General features: G+C 38.9%; 1 protein-coding gene across 2 annotated transcripts in view; it reads left to right on the top strand.

Annotated features, from left to right (window-relative positions):
- The first annotated feature begins 7108 nt into the window (after positions 1–7108).
- CDH6 (cadherin 6) overlaps positions 7109–22732 on the top strand; it is a 137488-nt gene continuing 121864 nt past the window's right edge. Inside the window, exon 1 of one of the 2 annotated variants that reach the window (XM_079793071.1) lies at positions 7109–7232. The gene's annotated coding sequence lies outside the window, so the exon portion shown is untranslated. Of the gene's footprint in view, positions 7233–7423; positions 7491–22732 lie in introns of those variants that run through there. The other variant, XM_079793070.1, reaches the window with a different exon arrangement.

Below are 22732 nucleotides of genomic sequence, written 5' to 3'. Positions count from 1 at the left end.
TGGGTTCAAAGCTCCACTCTGCTACAGGCCAGCAGAGTGACAGGCCCGATAATGAAAGTCTCTAAATCTCCATTTACTTGTGGGCATGATAGAGCAACTACTTCACAGAGTTGTTGAGAGAATCAAAAAAATATAAACAAAATTTTTAACACATTGCCCAATACATAAGTGTTCAATAAATGGTAGCTTCTAAAATTGCTTTTAAAGATCAGTATGAAGTATGGACCTTTTTCAGTTACAAAATAGTGAGTTCCCTTTCAACTTTGCAATTAGAAATTTCTTATTGTGTTGCTCTAGTTTCTGAAAATATTGACTAATTATTATCAACCTTGACAATCACTGAAAATTTTCAAAATATCCTTTAAATGTATTTATCTGCATTCTTAAAATATCATGGCTTGTAATACTTTCCAAAAAGTCTTGTATCTGTGATTTTTAATGAGCTTAGTGAATTCTACATGGTAATGTTCGTGGAGATACATAATTACACTTAGAAAGACTTTAGTGGTCATAGAAATAGTAATAATCATTTTCCTCAAATTCTCAAATTTTACAAAGAAGTACAATTTTACATCATAGTTTAATACTAATTAATGAAAAGGCATTTTAAAATATTCAATGTCTCAAGAAAAATGGGTTATCCCTGTGGCTGTTCTTTAAGACCATATTCCAAATTAGAAATGGAAAGAAAGGCCTTGCCTATGTCCCCCTAGTGGCCACAAACAAAATAGCTATGTAAAGAAGAGGCCAGAATAACTATTGGAGTAGAAAACTATTTCAACACCTTCATTTTACAGATAAACAAACTAAGGCCAAGGGGCAAGGGGTTAATCAAGACTACACAATTTTTCAATAAACCACCAGTGTATAAAAATATTTTTTATATTTTGAATATTATGATGTCTGGAAAATTTTCTCCAAATGTACTTAACTAAAATACTTTTAACAATTTCCTTATCAATTAACATTCAGCAGCTTCTACTTTGCAGTTTTCTTTTTTTTTCTGAGAGAGATAATAAATATAGTTTCCCAGGGGCAAAGGGAAGACTTTCAGCTGTGACCAAGAATTCTTCTGTGTCCTCTATGAAGTATCCTCTTTAAGGAATAAGACTGTCCCTGAGGGTTGTTAAGTTCACCAAGATAACTCCCCTCGAAAAGACCAGTAAGAAGTGTTTTTACAGATGGCCAAGGGCCCACAATGAATAAGAAATAGAGGTCAGGAAATAAGCATTTTCTCTACTTTGGAGTACTTACAGAAAGGGAAAGAGTGGAAGTCGGCCTGGGTTGGGTACACAAATGGCAGGAAATAAAATTAAATTTTCTTGATTTGAGAGGTAAATTACTTGGTTTTTCAGTAAGCTTTCCGCTGGCCCCAAAATTTAACAAAAGCACGTAAGGTTTTGTTTGGACACAAATGCAGTAGAAAGCTGGAACTGTTCTCCAGGTACCTTGAGGCAAATGATAAAGATAGTAATGTACCACCCAAAGCACATTTATCTTAAAGTCAGAAATTCTGGACGATGGCAGGTTTTGACTTTCACATCACCACATCTAGATTCCACAGTAAATTCCGCAAATCTGTAAGCCTCTATGTAGTGATTAAGAGTATAGGAACTCGCTTCCAAGTGTGTGTTTGAATCTAAGCCTAGGAATGGGGAACCTTTTTTCTGCCAAGGGCCATTTGTATATTTATATTGTCATTCGTGGGCCATACAAAATTATCAATTTAAAAATTAGCCTGCTATATTTGATCAAACACTTAATTAACTCACCCCTAATGCCTTGGCAGGGCCAGACCAAATGACTTCATGGGCCTTATATGGCCCAAGGGCCAGATAGTACCCACCCCTGACTAAGCTCTCACTCCTAGTACTGTGTAACCTAGGAAAAATTACTTTACCTCCCATTCCTCAGTTTCCCCGCACATCAGCTGTTAGATGGATTAAATGAAATGATACATGTAAAGAACATTGTATACAGTTAATAAATATTAGTTACTGCTCTTTTCAAAATATTGTTGTCTGCCCATTTTCTGTGAGCCTCAGAGAAAACAAGGATAAATAGTAAATGAAAGGAGCGTCAGATTGGGAAATAAGAGACATGAATAGTCCAGTCTTGGCCTCTGATGCGATGTGTGACTTTAGACAAAGCATTCAACCTGTGTGATCCGTTTTTCCTCATCTACAAAAATAAGAAGGTTGGACCAAAATTCAAGAATCTCAAGTATGACAAAGATGTGAAAGATCATACAATCCCAAATCTTATGCTTGAGTTCATTTATAATAAGTGTTTATCAGTCTGTGATAGAATGACTTCAGGAAACCTTCTCTATACTAAAGCTGACAGTACCTTTCATCTTGAACAGCACTAATAGCTTGAAAATTCTTCCATATGGTGAGATGAAATCTACCATCTGCATGTAATCAGATCTAAGAAGCCAATGGTAGTAAGTTCACTTACTACCATTACTTTGTGTCACTAAGAAAGAAGAGATGCCCATTATAACATGACATGACATGGTGCTTTCTCATCATGTCAAATGTAAGAGGCATCAAAATTTCAGAGACGTTAAAATTTGAAAATATGGGTATCTCAAAATCAAAGAAATGTAGTATCATCCAGTAGTTTCACCAGCTGATACTAACTGGAGCTTCTATCATATTAAAAGCCAGTCTAATTTTCTTCCATAGACAGTTCCTCAAGTATTTGAAGAGTGTTCATGGCCAACTAGAACCTTCCCTTTTCCAGTCTTATTGATTTTAGTTCATAAGCAGGATCTTACATATATGAACCATCTCTAGTTTCTGTCTACTGAATCTATTTATAGGTTGTCTGAATCTCTATATATTTATACAAATAAGTACCAAGCACTTTTTTAAGCACCAGGAGACAAAATGATGATCAAAAGAGATCAATGTTTCCCTCTGGATGCAAGTGTAGAATTTAGAATTTTATTCTGGTCTATTTCAATTTACTATGGTTTAAATATAGACCAGTTATTTCAAAGAATATATTGATATATTTCATATCCTCCCAGTAAGCTGTTTCTTCTAAACAAGGACATGCCTCTTCGGCAGCATAGTGCAGCCCACCATACATGAATTATACTCATCTGAGCAGGCAAATTTAGATTTCATCACAATGAATAAAATGTGAAAAGAATTCAGTGAAAAATGAAGTCTCCCCCACCTACCCTGAAATGCCCAGAGTACTAAAACGTCCTGTGTAGGGCAATAACATTTTGCTGCTGTGCATTTCTGTCATTTGGAAATCTCCTGGCTATTGTAATCTACCTATAGTGATGAGTCAAATAGAACGATCAGGAGAGAAATGTCTTAATGCATCCTGGGATCCAACCCATTTTTAAATACTGTATTGGAAACTCTCCCAAGATTAGAAAACCTGGATGAGCACATGAAGTTTGTGTGAATGTATTTTAGCTTGTATTGAGATGTCTATGGCTCTCACAAAAGGGGAATTCCATCGAGGTTTCCTGTCTCCTTTGTTTCAGTTCAATAATATCCAGAGTGCTTAAACCTCTTGCCCCCCTTAAACACTGTGTGTGCTTAAACCTCTTCCCCCCCCCCCCCACTTAAACACTGTGTGTGAATTTACATACACACCCACACACAGGACAGAGGTAGGTGGGGAACAGACATGGCTTTCTCAATGAAATATGTCCACTTGTGCACAGGCATGATGATTAAATAATAAGTATTGTAATGCCTGTGCTTTCTCAGGCAGCAACACATTTAGGGTAAATTTTAGGTAGAAGATTTGGACTGGATGAATCAAAACCATCTATCCCAAGATTCTTAATTAGGCATGTGGTTTTGAAAGTGAACTTTTTTTTTTCTTCTAATCAGGAATACTAGTTGATGATCATGAAAATGTTTTTTTATCAGATAATCATTGCATGCAGATGTGTATTATGGAAAAGAAAGTCAGAGAACTTGCAATTATTTATTTATATGCATCCCCATTATAAGAATAAGATAGCCTCTTAATCATCTGAAGAGAGATTTAGTGGAAGTTGAGGAATTTCTCATCAAAATTAATATCCCTAATAATGGTCTTTGAAGAAGTGCTTTTTTTTAACATTGAAACTTTGCAAGCTGTAAAAGGAGAAAAATACAAGTATGTTTTACTGAATCATAAAAAATAGTGAAGTAGCCTAAAAACTGGTGAGATGCTACCCAATTACTAAACAAAACAAGAGGAGATGGAGAATGGCACAGCCTTTGAAATGTCTTCTCAGGTCACAAGGACACTCCCGAGCTCCAGCCCCTCATTTTGGTCCTGGGGGAGCCAGCCTGTAGGTAACCTTGCTGCCTCCTCCTGCCCCAGCCCCAGCCCTAGCTAACCAGTCCAGAGGAACACCTGACCAACCAGAGCTACTTTCCAAGAAATTGGCAATGCAGCAGAAAGAGAAACTCCCTTCCTTTGCCACGGGTAAGCTCTGAACTGTGGGTGGTGCTGTTCTGCCCTGCGGACTGAAGGACAGAGAAAGCAGACAAAACAGGAGCAGAAGCCCAGTCAAGAGAAGAAAGTAGCACTACAGCTAGAGTGCTGGTGGAGTCTGGGTGTCTGCTCCAAGGCCTTTCGGGGGTCCTGCAGAATTCCCTTCAGGTTCCTGAGAAGACACTACATGATGACAGCAAGGACCCCCTTATTTGCTTAACTATTTCTAATTACCTTCTATTACTTGCCAGCATGTTTTGGTGTGCCAAAGAATGAACTGGAACAGTACGTATGTGATGCCAGGTAATCAGTTAACCTTAGTAAATGCTCAGTAGTTCTTTATATCTAAAATGAGAATATAATAATTCTGGGTATTTACATCCATCGTGTAAATAAAAATTAATAATTGTGGAAAATGTGTCTAGAAATCCTCAAAAATCACGCAAAACATGTTTATTTTAGTATGAAAGTGCTATCCTTAAAAAAAAAATGTTTAAGAAAGACAATACTTTAAGTGCTATCCTTTATGTAATTTAATGCTGCCACTTGAACTGTCCAGAAGCAAATTGTTTGTTTATCCACTCTTAAAAGTAGTTGTTTTAATCACCTTTGATATGTGACTTAATGGGGTTTGAAGAATAGTGTATTGCAAACAATTAGAGATTTCCTTTGTGAGATATTAACTGGTTCAATGGGTAGAATATCAATTTTACCATTATCCCACTTTTACCCTAAAAATCAGTCAATCTTGCATATCTTTCGGTAGTCTTAAAATGTGACATTTAATTGGCACACTTATAATTATATAATTATACCTACACATACACACCTGCACACCGTTTACCAATAATACTCCTGCCTCTTCTGCATACCAGGTTTCTTGTGTTGCACGTTACTTAACCTATGCCATCTCATCAAGATGCGTCCTCTGTCTTCATGGGGGCGGGGGGGGGGGGGAATCACACCACTTGTTGAAAGATGACTCACATAAAAGTCTATGAAAGTGCTTTGTAAGTAGTAAAGGATTATACAGAGTTAAGGAGCTCGCATTCCCAATTAAGTGTATAAGAAATTCATAATCTGAGGAATGGGCTATGAATGAAAAGCAGCTTGCTTCTGCCCATTCTGTCTCCACAAGAGTTGAAAGAGCTGCATGAAAAAGTGATCAGCCTCTTTTCATAAGTTGGTGGCAATTCTTCATTAGGGGAAGATCTTTTCAAGAAAGAAACTCCAAGTCTTTCTATCTTCCATGTGTGTAACATCTGTGCTAAGCCATTCCATGCACACTGCTTTGAAGCGCTGACTGCCTGGAGGAAAGACTTTGATTTGGGCTTTATTTAAATGCCTGGACTTCTATTGGAGAAACAAAAGATTTTCTAGTAAAAGCTCAGCTGGGAAAGAGACCAACCTCCAACCAGTTTAACTACTCAGAGGCCAAAGGAGCCTGGGTTTTGTTTCAGAGCACCATGCACTGGAGAGCTCCCCGCGAACTCAGAGCACACGCCAACAGCTGGTTTGGGAGGCTGCTGACCCCGGGTGCAATCACGGTGGTAATTAGATTTAATTTTCCTAATCCAACAGTGCCTGGCTCCATCATGTCTACATCTCCTATTCAGAAAACCATTACTCTCGTTTAATAATACTTGGACATGATTAAGATTTTTGCAGCTGAGCTCCCCAATATTAGAAATCACTTTGGGGGCGGGGGGGGGGGCGGAGACTGTAAATATAGCTATTCAAACGATGTGCCCCAAAGAGTTTAATCTGGAGGTTATCCTATGCAGGAACTTTCCCGAAAGATCCTAAACCAGTTCAGTTAGACCTTGAATATCATTACCCACCCCTCTTCTACAAGTCTTGCGTAGCCTTGTATTATGAACTCCCTTAGAAAGATGGAACTGGCCCTAAGTGGTGGTGAGCCTGAAGGGTTTGGGTTTCACGTGTTCCTGCAAACCCAGGGAAGCATGGCTTCATGCTACAGCATCCCGGCGTTACTCGCTCTGAAAGCGGAACAGAGATCAGAGGACTATGTAGAAACCTGTCTTCCCTGGCAGGAGAGAAGGAAAGACTCCTCCGATCTAGGTCCGCTTGCCTCTGGGGGGGGGCGGGGGGCGCCTGCTTATGTTGTCAAGAAAAGCCATCAGTGCTCGGGTTGGTTTTATCATGTGTGCATGTTCTGCGTGCTGCAACGCGAAGCTGGCCCACTGATAGCGGAGGAGGCACTGTGTCCCTGGGAACTGGAATTGCTCACTCGGTAAAATAAGAACAGCAGACCCTTGCTGCTATGAGCACAGGGTGCCTTCTGGTAGTATAAAGGGGAGAACAGGCAGAGTCACAGAAGTTCTGAGTCTGTCTTAAACCGCCCCCCCACCCCCCACCCCCCACCCCCCACCCTCACCCCCCAGCACCAAAAGAAAAATAAGAAAAGGAAAGGAAAGCCCGGGCTGACGGAGTGTTCCAGGGAGCGAATTGCTCAGGACTTCAAACACAGGGAGTCATTCTGTCAAGGGGAGGGGGCGGGCGGGGGCAGGCACTGGGCCTCTCTAACAAAGTCCTCCTCTCTTTGCTCCCTCCCACTTCATTCACTTGCAAATCAGTGTGTGCCCACAAGAGCCAGCTCTCCCGAGCCGAGCCGTAACCTCCCCATCCCGAGAGCTGCAGTTTCAGCGGCGGCGGCGGCGAGAACCGCAGAGTGGGGAGCGCAGCGGTGGCGGAGGCAGGAGCAGCCTGGGCGGGTCGCGGGGTCTCCCGGCGCCGGCAGGCGAGCAGAGGTGGGTTCGATCTCTGTCGGCGGTGGCGGCGGCGGTGGCCGTGCATGCCTTTTCAGTTTCTTTAATTCTATAGCTTTGATGGAAGCCAATCAGAAAGAGCCCTCTCGGTGGGAGCCGCGCGCGCGTCCGGAGTTGGGAGGGATGCTCAGCCTGCCAGCCCGGGCTGGGGTGGGCACGCGGGTCCAGCGGGCGCTGCTGCCGCTGCCCACGACCAGCGCCGCTTCCCGGGGAGCCTGGGCGCTGCTCCTCCGCCTGCTGGTAAGACGGATCCGCTCGGGGCTGGATGGGGGGCTAGGTAACGGGGCCGCCCGGAAGAGCCCGCTGCCCTTCTCTCCAGGGCAGAGGCTTCCAGCGGAGCGCCGGCATTTGCAAAGTTGGCTGGTCAATTACCAAGGGCGCTGGTGCGTGTAGGACCCGCAGGGCCGTTTGGGGCTTGATTTATTCCCACCTGCCCACATCACAAGGGTCTATGCAGGGACTGCTTTTGGCCGAGTTACGTTCCCTGGCTTCGGGGTAAAGCAGAAAATCGGGTGGCTTGAAAACTCTTGGATGCTCCCAATAAGGAAAACTTAAGCTAAAGAGGAGATGGTCTGGCCCAGAGAAGGAGCTAAAGAAAACTGTTAGCGTGCTCCGTTCGGACAGAAATGCTTAGATTGCAAGAAAAGTCCAACCTTGGGCTCCGAAAATGGAGCACACTGTCCAGGGAAAAGTCATGTGTTAACGCAGCTCGCCCCGTGCTCTCGTGGCTGGCGAGGCACGAATCAGGGGTGAGCGCCTCCCCGGACTGGTTGGAGAGCAGACCGGGCGCGCCCGGGCTTGGGTGTCCGATGCGGGAGAGTGGAGCCTCGGTGTGCTTTGCTTGTGGACCCGGGAATTGAATACCAGGGGCCGTGGTTGCGATGTGTACTGCCGCAGTTGCAGAGCTGAGATCACTTCTGTAGTTATCCTTCTGCCAGGAGTTGCGGGAGATTTTAAGATGGGAGATGCTGGAGAGGTCAGCGTGGCGCTGAGAAGTGTTGTCACTGCTGCAATAAAATCCATATTTTATGGGGAGTTATATGCAGGTCTCCGTGAGCACAAGGGGCTGCTCACCTGAGTTAACTACCGAGAACAGTGGAGAACCTAGAAGTTTAATCGTCTGGAATAGCCACACATTTCTCTCTCCCTCTCCTTTTATTTTGGTAAAGACATTTTAATTATGATATTCACACTAAAGAGGTGCATTGGGCCCATGACTTGTCCAATCTCCACTTTCACTTACAGAAAGCACATAATGGGGGAAAGAAGAGGTTTTTTCCCTCGAGAACGCTGCTCTGGATGGCTGGTCTGGAGGGATGCACATGCAAAATGTGCGCTTTGGGAGCGTTCATTGTCCAGAAGGTGCAGACTCCTCCCTGTGCTGGGAGAGGAACTCGGGGACCTACCTAGTCAGTGCACAACTCTTCTGAGAATGAATGATGAATACGCTTATACAAACGGTGGGCAAGGGTTGCTTATTTCCTTTCTTCTCTCGCTGACGCCTTTACCTGCAAAGGAAAACCTTTAGGATTCTACTTCAGGAAAAACAAATCTCTTCCAGGTTAGCCTGAGATCCTCCTTTGTGAAATGGCACTTGCGTGGCTCTGTACCTGCTATTTTGGAGAGCCGGAAAACAAGCTGTGTGGAGGAAGGGGATATGGCCCAGCAGATGTCTTCATTGTGTCATAGGGAAGAGGGCAAAGTTTATGCCAGAGGCCAGATTTTCAATGCAGAGCTCCAAAACTTACAAGAAACCCCACAATTTATTGGGGAATACAATCACACAGGATTGTATCTCACCCACTTTTGCTCTTTGGTGTGTTCTAACTAAGTAGGCATTTGGGGGGGAAACAAAAGGCAGGTCTTTTTCTACCGATTCTGCTGGTTCATGGCATACTTTTGAAGCAGAGGAAGTACAATTTCTTCAGAAAAACGTGAGAAGCAGCAGCACATTTTTGAAGGAAAATGGCAATGGTTTAGTTATACTGTAGTTGTCTACAATTATCTTCCACTGCCATTATAAGTAAGTGACAGACTGGTGTCTCTATAGGGACTTTCAGTCCCTTTACTCTCTGGCTTTTACATCAATTTATTGCAATTACATTTCTTAATGCTAACTCTGCAAAGATATTATATAGAAACAAAATCATTTTCTACCAAGTTGCCTACTATCAGAAAACATGTACTTTACCTCCTCCACCCACCACTTCCATCAGCTTTGCAAGTAAAAACTTGCTCTGAGGCACTCTTCCTTCTTATGGGGAAAAAAAAAACTATCTTGCAAAATACCGCTCTGAGATACTTGAAACTGCTAAAATTTCTAGAAAGCACAACTACAGTTCCAGGGTATCAAAAGACACTTTTTCTTTTTTTAAAGACACTTTCTTATTGCAAATGCATCGTAAGTTAGAACAAGTTCTGATTATCGATTTAGAGCTAATTGAGTGGTTGTCCCCCATAAGGATTTTTTAAAAAGAGATCAAATATGACAGATATTCTGAATAAAACTATGTATCTTCCTAAGGAAGTGAAACTGAATCGTGTGGTCCCCCCTTCTGGCCCTTACTTGCTTTGCAGTCACAAATGCCAACTTCCTAAGGCAACTTACTCTTGAATGACAGAAACTTTTTTTAGTTGGAAGGGACATCTAGTGGGTCACTCCATGCATCTCTCTCTGTAGTTCAGTTGCATCATTGATTTTGTTATCTAAGATAATAAGCATGTAACAGGTTTTTTTTTCTTCAAAGACAAGATAGTATTCTCCAAATGCTATTTTGACATTCAAGCCAGGTCAAAAATCATTATCATTGGTATATTTTGTGTAGTTCCTCTAATTTAAGGAATTCAAGAGTATTTGCACCGTTTTTTGGGTATCCAGATTTTCGGTAACTTTTCTATGATTCCAAATAAAAGCAAGGAATTCATCACCAGCAATATAAATTTCCCGACCTTGTTGAGACTGTCCTTCCTCTATTCAAATCTATCCCATAATAATAATGGTGCTATAGCTATAACTCATAAAGTTGCACCTGAAGAACCCCCACCGCTAAAGAAATATTTTAAGAAAAACAATTCATTAACCTTTCAGAGATCCATGAACAAAAACAAGTTAGACAAAGCTAGAGGTTTCTAATTTAAAGAAGCCCCGATTCAAATAAGCATATACTAGAAGTCCAAAAGATGTTTTAGATAGACATGTCACCCTTATTTTGGAAGGTGGTTTTTATTTCTCTCTTTGATGTATCACAACACATTGTAGGTAACCTACTTCTTTAAAAACTCTGTAACTTGAAGTAAGATAGTTCCATGGGAGTGAATCAGCCCCTTCTGCTGACAGTCTGCAAGTTTCAACTCCCAATTTAAAAATCTGTTCTAAAGTTTGAAATGTGCTCCAAATGAGATAACATCCGCAGAAGCCAGTCGCCTTCTGCTGCTTGCTTAGTCATGGCAGCCCATTCTTTGGGGTCGATCAGAATTAGGGTCTCACTTATAAAAGTACCAAGCAGTGCCTCCGTCAGAATTGCATTTTTAATAGTGTTTCAGCCTAGCTAGTGTCTACAGAGCTCATCTGATTTGCTTCACAAAAAGGTGAAAATGTAGAAAATCAAACCTTCTCTGGTTTAAATTCTTTTTCTGAATAATGATTCTAAATACAAAGACTCGAGAACATCATGCTAATAGGGAAATTGCTGAACAAAAGAAAAAAACACACACCGAGCACCCAGTTGTCACACTGTTCCAACAGAATTAGAGATGAAATATAAAAATATAGGGCTTGAGTTGATTTTTTTTCTCTTCATTCTATAATTTTCTTTTTTTCCCCCCTCTGCTGGGATTTTTATTCCATTTTGAAGACAGATGAGAGGTTGAGGCACTTTCCTGGATCTGAACAGTAATATTTTTGTTTGAGCTTTCCACTTATAAAGATTAACTGGCCTACATTTTTCAAAGTTCCTATTCCTAGGAATGCTCCCTTTTTCAAAGCAGTCATATGAGAAACTTCAGGTTCTCCCTAATTAACTCTAGAGCCAAATGTATAGAGTCTTTGTAACCTCATCATTCACAAAGTAAGAAGATAAGGTAAGAGGGGACAAGTACAAATAACCCTTCGAAAAGGTGGTGCACCTTCATTTACTACAAAAGTAAAATGGAGTACAAGCCCTTTAAGCCAAAATGGTTGGGTCAGAGGGGACCAGATACAGCCAGTACTCTGAACAAGACTGAACTATCCAGGAAATTTTAACTCTTCCAACAAAGAAAACTTACTGGAGAATGAACGAACGCTCTGAGCACACATACACAAGTGTAGACACATATGCAGAGGATACTATGTCCTCCATCCCAACAGATTATTAGAAATTATTTTACCTTGTTTCATCTGTTTAATATCTTTATACTAAGTGTTGAGTGCTCATTTCCTCTATTAATTAGATCAACTTGTTGAGATTTCTAAGAGGAAGCATTTAATTAAAGCTAGAATGTTACTATTAAATTTGATGTGCAGTATAAATGGGCAGCATGGGTCCCAAGCTTCTCCTGCAATATGAGTGCTCTCTTGTAGAGGAGAACAAGTTATGGGGGTGAGGAATATAAAGCTAGCCACCACAGAGCAGAGTATGATTGATCTTCATATTTTATCACTTGAGAGAGCACTGTGATTTTCTCTTTCTACAATTTCCCAAATTGGTAGATCACCCAAAATATATACAGGAGACCTCATAAGTCATAGGAATAGAAATCAGCAAGAAAAAATTAAATTGAGGTGTCCAGGTGAGCAAAATGAAAAGAGATAAGGAAGTGAATTTTTACATATGAGGGAAACATAGGAATAGAAGTAGAATCAAAACTGCCATTTTTGTAAAGTTTGTATTTTCTACTTTATAAATACTACTACCATTAAATACAACTTTAGAAACATAGTTACATCATTAACATGTTCATAAACATGTTACCACATGTTTATAAACATTCTACCACAGAATGAAAATTTGAAAATTATCCTTTAAAAAATAGCCATCTAAAGGAAATGATCCTGCATGAATCATAAAATAACTAGAGGAGTGTGTTTTTTAAAAAGTGGTCTGAACTCTCATGAGAATAAAAGAAAGAGATTGTCTTAGTGCTTCAAAGAAAATGAACTCTCTTCCTTCCATTACCTTTATTGTCTGCAAACTAAATGGATATACTATGTGTCCTCTGGACGCCTACAACCCAAAGCATACAATAGACATACAAATATGTCACCCATTTGAATCCTATGTGTATATCATGATAAAAGACTGAACTAGCAAGACAGCCCAACCCACCTGATAGTAAAAAAGTGACCGTGGGCTCAAATTTTCTATATATCCAAAAAATAATTATCACAATTACAAAGTACACACTAATAAGTTAACCTTTACTGTGCTTTTCAATATGTCACATACTAAGTATTTTATGTACATTCTGTATAGTAACAATTATTCAATAGCTCAAAGGAAAATGTTATACTTTTATCCTGTTTTTAGCTCTTTTTTACTTTGAATTTCCAATGATTTTCTGTTTGAGCCAAGCACTCAATGAATTTGCTGTTAACTAACACTTGTGGTATCTTAGAAGCAAAAGTGTGACTCTGAGAAATACAGAGCAGCAGAGGGCATGGGAATTATTCAATTATTTTGATCAGAGCAATGCAAAAATGTTTGTAGGTTAGTCATTTTTTGTAAACCATTTAAAAGTATGCATTAGAGTTTATAATAGGATTGTGTGGGCCATTTGAGCATAATAATGGTACTTTTATAAGAGAATAATCTTCTCTTGCCTTCAAAGAGAGCCTCACATTTGAGGGGGGTACTTCACAAAGGTAGCTAAAAGTGACAGCTATTCATTTCATTGACCAGGGGCATCCCAACCTCTCAGCACCCTCTGAGGACATCTGTGCTTTCTCAGTGCATGGCATATTTACTATATACACAGCATTGGGGACTGTGGGTAGAGTTTAAAAGTAAGACTGTATTTATTTCATCCTTATCTGATGGGTAAAAATAATTTTCTTCTTTTATAACCACAATTGTGTTATTTCATTACCATCACAGTTCAGTATTTGTTCTGAATTATTTCTTTACCAAGTAAAATTTCACCAAAAATATTAAAGGAAGGAAGAAAAGAGGGAGGAAGGAGGAAGTGAGGGAAAGAAGGAAGACATCTCTTAATATAATATTATATATAGTTGACATTGATGAGCCATTTTCATTGAACTATATTCTTTCTACTGCTACCATTCAAAAAAGTCATATAGTTAATCTAGCCTTCAAGGACAGTTTAGAACATTAGAAGCATAATTAGAGAATGTGAGACACAGGAAGGAGCTTAGAGATGACTTTACCCAATACCTGTCCTTTACATTTGAGATACCTGATGACCAGAGAGATGAAGTGGCTTGTTCATGGATATACTAAATACATTTTGTTTTTTATCTCTATCTCTCTCTTCTGTAAGTTAACTTCTAGTTGTTGAGTGTTATTGCTTTTTACCATCTCCACTTAAGTCTGACATTAAAAATTAACAAGGAAATTTAAATCCACAATATTGTTATTTATAAATATGCCATGAAGGAGTACACGTGGAAACTTATGGAGAAAATAAAGATTCGGGCTTCTTTAGGAATTCCATGTGTTCATACCATTTTGTAAAGCTCCTGTTGCAAAGAAGAATTAAAATTGTCCCTTGAAATTTTGACCAGTACTAAGAGGACACATGATAAATTTAGGCTTCTATTTTATTTGTAATGGCCTGATGGCAGTTTTGAGTGAGTTTTAACTGAACTAGTGATTCCTCGGACTAGCCAAACTCTTGTGTCCATCTTCAGGGGGAAAAAAACAAAAAAATTTACTAGTGAGTGGTCACACATGGAAAATGAGAACCTATTCAATGTTTCATAACTCTAAATTTATTCAATTTAAAGGACTTAAACAGTGTCCTTCCTACTTTTTTGGAGTTAAAATGTCTATTCTTTCATGAAAGGGTGTGTATAGATTATTTTGTTTTTTTCCTTAACAAAACTGAAACCTGGCAAGCAACCCAATGTCAACCTCCCCCTTAAAAAAAAACTATTAATGTTCCATGAAATCCAAAAGTCTGAGGACAACTGGTTTAGATAATGAATAACTTCATGATGAAAAATTATTGACCTGGTTCCCTTCCTGTTTATTTGGATAAATGAAAAGTAAAGAGGAATTATAATGATATTAAAATAGCCAAAACAACAAACTAAAGTCATTCAATCAAAAGGTATCTTTGGATCCCTTAATTAAACCTTACGGATATGAATACTGATACAATTTTGCCTTTACTGAAGGGCCTGTAAGAATATGCTTTGCCAAGCCCATGGCCAGAATGTGTCATAAACAATGAATTTTCCCACTTGGTTGTGAATTAGGTTATTCAGGGAAAATAAAAACTGTTTAAATTTATGCATATCTAATTTGACAAGTTAAAGAAAACTCAGCTTAACCATATCCATTGTAAAAGGGTGTTTTTTTCCCTAAAAGTGAACCTTATATAACCGTGGACAAAATTTCTAAGGTGTTGATTTATATTTTAAGTTATGCATTTTTTTTCAAAAACCAATTGCCTTCTAGCATATTGTATAGATTTCAGTCATGAAAATGAGCTTGTCATATTTTTAGCTACAAAGCTTAAACCTCCTTTGCAGAATTGAAAAAAAAAGTTTCATTAGTCTGCTATCATCCATTTTCTAAAATGTATGAAACTGCCCAATTTCACATTCAAATAAAATATTCTAAGCTCTTCTTAGCAACAGGTTTTAATTTAACACAGATTAAAATGATGTGGTCAGACTAAGTAATCACCCAGTTTGTTATATTACTGCCCATTCTAAATTGAACCAAGTCAAGCTACTGTATCTCCCAGCAATTACTTTCAAATTAAACTACTTGTTTAAAACTATCTAGTTGGGATTTTGTCAGTGTTTCCTAAAGAATTAATTCTATGAAAGGAGGCCTTATAATAAACATCCGTGCCACAGTTTCACTCCTTTTCTGACTCAAATCTCCCTTTTAAAAAAAAAATAGATGTTTGGGGCAGATGTCAATTAGGACAGCAGAATGAAGGGGTCACTTACTGATTAGTGTCATCAAGAGCACGTAATCCCGAACCTCCAGATCCAGAAAGTACCAGCTCTGCAATAACTTTTGCATTCAATGTACATTTACCTGCAGGTAAATCGCCTTTGAAATAAGCGCAGACATGCCAAACATAGTCCTATATTTTTTAAAATGTTCTCATGATACTTTTTTCTTTCTCAGATTTGCTTTTAATTCTCAGATACTATGTTCCACAATATCTTTCCAAATAGTACCAGGGTTTGTTTGGTAGTTTTTTTCTTTAAAATCCCTCCCCCCACCCCCCGCCCTTGAATTTAAATGTGTATGTGCTTTGTGTTCTAAAAAGTATTAAAGTGATGACTACAATGGAGGAAAGGGCACTGCAAAATATCTAGAGATCATGTGAATAACCACTTTCTCCAAGAGAATGCTAAATAGGACAGTTAATGTATTTAAAATATGAAGTTGAAAGCAACCTAAGAGTGAAATGCTCTCAAGCGACTAAGTTTAATGTGATGTAATGAAAGATTTTATGTAGTGGACAGAGAGCAGAGAAATTCCTGAAACCTTATGCTGGATTAATTGGGCACTGAAGAACAAGAAGTTTGCTTTGCACCCTGGGCATTCTGAACATAATCGAGCACATGCTTGCTTCCCAATTTGTCACTAAATTAAAATGAGTTATTAAATGGCTTTTTTTTTCTTTTTTCTCCTTATGACAATCTTTCCATCATGGCCAGTTAGAGAAACCAGTCACAGAAAATGAGAGCTAACCTTAGCCCTGCTTTGTAACTAAGAAAGAATGAGCTATTCTCCGTGATGCTATGAAGAAAGACTTTAAAGCAAGGAATGAAATTTGGGCTCAATTCAAAGAAGCAACCCTGAGGCTCCAACTGCTCAGAAGATGTTGTGCTAGTTGAATACTTTCCAATTTAGTTTTTACCTCATTGACAAATGTTCCTAAAAATGATGCAAAGGTTACTGGAAAATTTCTTATTTTATTCCCTGCCCAGCAAAACCCCACATGATATAAGATGCCTTATGATGTAGGTAAATCCAGGTTGGGGAGAAAACGGCTTTAAAACATCACTTCTCCATCTCAAGATCACAGTTTGTGGGTAAAGGCATCACTAGCAAATGTAAGCACATAGTGAGGGCTCAATAAATGCTTACTGGGTGAAATTCTCATACACACTGCAAATGATTCTCTTAAATATTTTTTCCAATTTATTTCTTTTTCAAGTTCATTCATACCAGGGAAAAATATAACTTTTCTATCCCATGCTAATAATTTTTAATAATTCTGACTCCTTTAAAAGGAGCCAATTTCAAAGGAAACCTTATCAATGGTGTCCTGAGAGCTATAGGGATAAGCCTGTAAGTAGAGCTGCCCAGCTTTCAAAATCCGGCCACCAGACCTCTTCTTCCTCGAGGCAGACTTTTTATTAAACTTGGTATTAAGCAATGTTGCCCGGGGCCTGATTAACAATTTATGCCTTCCTAAGTAGATTAACAGGTCTGTCATTTTGATTTTTTAATTCTTAATTTGTGCTTGGCAACAGGATGTGCCTCTGAGTTTACTTTCAATATATTTTTCAGAATTCATATACTGTTCTTTCTGAGATAGTTTTCTTTTACAGTTTTAGTGCCCTTGTATATTACTATATATTTTCTATAATAAAGAAAGCAATTGCTTTTTTGCTAAGTGAGTTTTTCAACCTCTCACTCAAATAATCCTATGGGGTTTTTTTTTTTTAAGATATTTTGAATCTGTTACTTGAGCAAAAATAAGAAAGATTATTGGGAAAACTGAGTTGGATAATAATAAAAGCTAACAATTAGAGAGCACTTACAATATTCCAGCATTATTTTCATTGCTTTACATGAACTTAATGTTTACAGCAATGCTCTGAAGTAAACACTGTCTATCTTCCCACTTTTAAAGGCAAAACAAGGTCAGTACAGTTAAGCAACTTGCCCAAGATCACATAGCTAATACTTGTTAGTCTTGGCAGTCAATGCTCTTAACTATTAAATTCCCATGTCTTTTATGCTTATTATTATTTCTGTATGGACATGTATGATATGTATATACTCAGATAGATAGATTCAAATGTATGTCAAATCAAAGAATGTCAATGATGTAGGAAGATATACATACACAACACATGCAGTGTACACAGAATGTCAATGATGTGGGAAGATATACATACACAACACATGCAATGTACACATTTAATTAGATTTTTAATCTAATTAAAATATAATTAGAAAGAAAAGAAGAAAATACATATTTTCTTTTCATCCCTCAATAGATTTATCAGTATGGTCACATAACAATAGATCAATTACTGATAGCTCAAAGCAGCAGATTTTGCCTCACAAAAGCCTTTCAGCTTTAGGTCTGGCTCTTTGCCTTAATCTGAGTCAGTCTTGCAATCACTTACTGTTGATCCCAAGAGGAACCTGGCAGGAGAAAGTCTGAAGTTCAGATTCATCGTTCATTAATTTATTCATTCTATAATACTTATTGAGGGCCTCCTGTGCCCAGTGCTGGACAGACAGTGGTTGACAAGACAAACATATACTTACAATTTGGAGAAAATAGTTAGATTTTTCTTTTCTTCCTGCTTCATAGAAGATAAATCCCAAGTAGACTAAAGATTTATGAGTACAAAATTAGATTGTAACTTTACTAGTTGACAATTAGATATTTGCTAGTTGACAATTAGATAAATATATGTTTACAATCTTTGCAATAGTAATGGACCTCCTAAGCACAAAGCCAGAACTTAGAAACAAAGTGAAGGAAGGCAGCATCATTAGGCTCTATTAATAATGGACTAACAGTGTTAACTTTGTACATAATACTAGAGGCCCAGTGCACGAATTCATGCACCAGTGGGGTCCCTCGGCCTGGCCTCCGGGATTGGGCCGAAACCGGCTCTCCAACGTCCTGGATTGCAAGAGGGTGCAGGCCAGGCTGAGGGACCCCACTGGTTCAAGATCTGGGCTGGGGAGGGACGCAGGAGGTTGATCAGCTGGGGAGGGACTGCGGGAGGGCTCCAGGGTATGTCCTGCCCATCTCGCTCAGTCCAGATCAGCCACACCCCAGCAGCAAGCTCACCTACCAGTTGGAGCATCTTCCCCCTGGTGGTCAGTGCAGGTCATAGCGACTGGTTGACTGGTTGACTGTCTGCCCCCTGGTTGTCAGTGCACGTCATAGCGAGCAGTTGAGCGACCTTCACATATCATTAGCACATTACGCTCTGATTGGATGAACAGCTGACCAGATGACCGGACACTTAGCATATTAGGCTTTTATTATATAGCATTAGGACATTCAGAGTTTATTAGATTTGGTCTTATCTCTATCCTTACATCTTCCAGGAATATAGAAATTAGCCTTTCATTTCAGGTTACATTGTGATTTGTAGGGTCTCTATTCATTGTCAGGTTTGGATTTTGACCTCCTGCCCCACCTTAAAAAGAATGACCATATCCTCTTTACTACCAAAAGCTTATTAAGAATTTTATTTTTTTATAATATGCCCCAAAATATTTCCATAGTGTTTCTTTCACTAACCACTACAATTTCCCCCAATGAGTTTGCCACACAGCTTTACGTATACTGGCCAATAGAAATACATTTCAGCAAGTAATCTTTTTATACAAGAAGACTAGCTGAAACTTAGGATTTAGGCAACAGGATTTCAATTCAATAACCATTTAATAAACACTTTGGTGCAAGGTATTGTGTTGAGTGCCATGGATGCCACCATGCTTTGACACCAGTTTGGTTACAATCTGTATTTAATATTAAATGTGACTGTTGGGAACTGCCATCTTAGAAATTTATTCAATGAATAAATAGATTTCTGACAGGATTGAGTCTTTTAGTCATGAAATAGATTAGGATCTACCATTGCTATGTTGACACTGAAGCTTGGTACTAATATTCACCCATCCAAGTTGTTTACTGGATCCTACAGAATCTTTAGGAAAGAGGTCAAGAATCCATTTATCCAGGATGCTTTCCCTCACCTCCACTTACCTATCCTGCAAGATCCCATAACAGACTTTACTTAGCCTCAATGAAGCTGTAAATACATCTTTTCAAAAGTCTCTATGTTAGTGTCTAGGCCTCACCTATCACACTGGAAGCATCTAGAGAACGAGGCCTCTGGGTCTTATTTTTACAGCTAAGACATAGCACTGTTTTAACAAATGGCAGAAATACATTAGATGTTTGTTGAAAGAACAAGTGGAGAGTGCTCATTTTTAAATTCTGGACTACATTTATATGCTTTTACATTATTCATGTTGGATGTTAATTTTCTTTTCTTGTAATCTGACTTCCTTTGGACACACTGTGGAAATACACTTTAAGAAAGTTGGTGCCAGCCTCCTAGACTGTCAAGACCAAAGGTTTATACCCTACAGAACGGTGATATTCCCAGGATGATCTTGGTGACTTTGACCAAATATCTGAAATAGGGTTGCATACCCTGTAAGTGGTGGGTCTCCTAGGGGCTTAATCACAAGGAACAACAACAGCCTGTAATTATTGGAATCAAGAGTCTAGATCAGTGGTCGGCAAACTCATTAGTCAACAGAGCGGTAAACCTCGGCTTGCGAGCCGCATGTGGCTCGCGAGCCGCAGTTTGCCGACCACTGTCCTAAGGCAATACTTGAAGTTTTTATTTGGGATAATTTCTTATCTGAAAGTTGACATTTGTTTGGTCACTCTACTCCATAGCATAGAATTGTTTGCAGTTTTTATTTATATGTTAATGTTGCAAAATGAGGCTGAATATTTTTTCTCTTTGGTGTAAACTAGTATGATAAACTTTCGGTTATCTTTTTATTTATTATCCACCCATAGTGCTACATCAAGGTGAATCTACAAAATAATCTACAGAACACTCTTAAGTACATGTTTTGTGAACAAATCATTTTCCCCTTAAATTCCTACCCTGAAAATGTTTCTTGAGGTTCTACAGGAAGTCTAACACTAGATTCTATATACCTTGTTATAACCTTGAACATGGCTATAGAAAATAGATTGAATTAAATTCAACTGATTATGTAGTCCTGTTTCATTCCTTAAGTGGCAGTCAATACATGTAATAGGGTCTTCTTGAATACTGTTTGGCAATGAAATATGCAGTTCCGCTCAGCCCTGAGTATGCCAAATGTTTTGTAAGGTTGGGAAATTAAGTGGTGAGATTTAGGTGATGTTCTTTCTATTTCCTGAAGTCAAAGGCACATAGAGGATTTTTAAACTTACTGATCAATCGATGTTAGTTTATTTTACATAAGCACACTTCTAGCCTAAAATAAGTACCATGACACATTCTGGAAATTTTCTCTATTGCATCTCAACACTATGGAAAATCGTAACTCCCATGGAAAAGGAGTAGAAACTATGAGTTCTGAAATATTAGGAGTCTGATTCCCAACCTCTGCACCACTTGTTTTTCTGCCTCTGCGCCATTCCTTTGATTAACACTTTCAATCAGTAACATCTCACATTAACACAAGTAATCTAACTGAATAGGGGCAGTCCTCCTCCACACTTCACATCCCCAACTTCAGAATAATAAGTAGAGAATTAAAGGATTTTCAGAAGTGATTAAGCTGGTAGGGGTAAAAGAGAAGCCAATAAGTAAGCCTATTACCAGAAGAAAGACGATCAGAAAAAAAAAAACAAGCTACAGTAATTCATGGTCAGCATCCCAAAGATCTAATTACTTCTTATTCGTTCTCGCTAAGTGTTTTCAGCCTGTGTATTAGGAATACTTTGAGCTATCGGTAAGAGAAAAATCGCATTTCCAACTGGATGAAGGAATAAATAAAATATATTTTATAGAAAAGAGAGCCCATAGTGAAACAGGCTCCTAGTGACCCACAGATGAGTGGTGTGATCAAAAACTTAGGTAGGATCTTTCTGTTTCTCCATCAGGTCACCTTCAGCATCAAAGCTGTTCAACCCCTGTTCTTCCTCAGATTTTAAGATGGTTGCCAGTGGCAAGTGGGGCTATGTACTTCCTTATTCTTGTCTAAGCAGAAAGAGAGAGAATAACCTCTCTCACAATCAAGGATGAAGGGTAGTTAGTGCCCATCAAACCCACTGAACCCGCTCAAGTCATAGGAATGTTCTTAATACATCACTAATTGCTGCAAAATTCCATGTGCTCATCGGCTTTTTTAGACTAAAGATTCATTCTTGGGGTTAGCTTCCCTTGGTGTGTGGGGGGGTGGGGGGGTAGGGAGGAGAGAGGAGAGGAAGGTACCTAAACAAAACCAGGATTCTATTAGGAGGAAAAAAGGTGAGAAAGGGATGCCGAGTAATCAACTAACACCATCTACTACAATTTAGTCTCTTAAAGTCAGCATTGCTCCAAGTGAAAAATCTAAGTATTCTGTAAGTGAGAGATTCAAATGGGATTCAGCTTAATAATCTATGGCTTTAGAGGTAATAGATAACAAGACCAAAGCTCACCTATTCCATCAAGTGAGGTTACCTGCCAAATGGCAACTGGAGCGATACCAAACCATCTGAAGGACCTCTGTTTCTATCTTTTCTTTTCCTCTGTGCACGAAGTGGGTTTCTGGTGTATTTGTTTTGGGAATAGACTGACTAGAAATACATCACTGTCCAAAAAAGAAAACTTTGTTTTTTCATCTGGGGATTTGAAGCTTAACTAGCTGGAAGGAAAGTATAATTTCATTTTGTTCTCATAGTCTCATTTAGGAAATAACCTTAAAAGAGTCAAAGGACACCACGCCGAGTGAGCACTTTCCTCGATCTCCGGGGCTTGGCTTGGGCTTTAACTTTCCTAGCATGTTCTGAAGTGTTTCCTTAAGCACCATTTTTGCCTTTAGCACTGTCCTAACCACTGGAGCTTTAAGAAAGCTTTAAGAAGGGTTTAAAAATAGCATCGCAAACAATTTTCTTTTCTCCTTAGTACTAAAAATATCTCAAGTTCTTTAAGAATAGTTTTTTTGTTTTCTTTTAGGTTTTATTCGAAAGGCAAATAAGCTGAAATGCAGATGCTTATCTAAATCCAAGTCAAAACAGTAGGAGAAATAATTATAAAACAGGATACTGCCGCCACTGTTATCTGGGTGGTTTTGGGCAAAGTGAGGTAGTGGGGTTGCTTTTCTTACAAATGCATTTATGTGGATGTGATGTATGCCACACAACAAGATATTCCTGAGACATCCTGCAATAGAGTCTAAAAGCTTACATTTTTGTCCTAATCTTATCTGTGTCCCCTTAGAGCTGACCTTGCCACAGTGTGTGTTCACCTTTCTGCAAATGTTTAGCTATGACAAAAAAAAAAAAAAAAATTTTTTTTTTTGGCCTATCAA

The sequence above is a fragment of the Cnephaeus nilssonii genome, assembly GCF_951640355.1.
Source record: "Cnephaeus nilssonii genome assembly, chromosome: 2".
Lineage (NCBI taxonomy): Eukaryota > Metazoa > Chordata > Mammalia > Chiroptera > Vespertilionidae > Cnephaeus > Cnephaeus nilssonii.
This window is presented reverse-complemented; position numbering and strand designations above follow the sequence as displayed.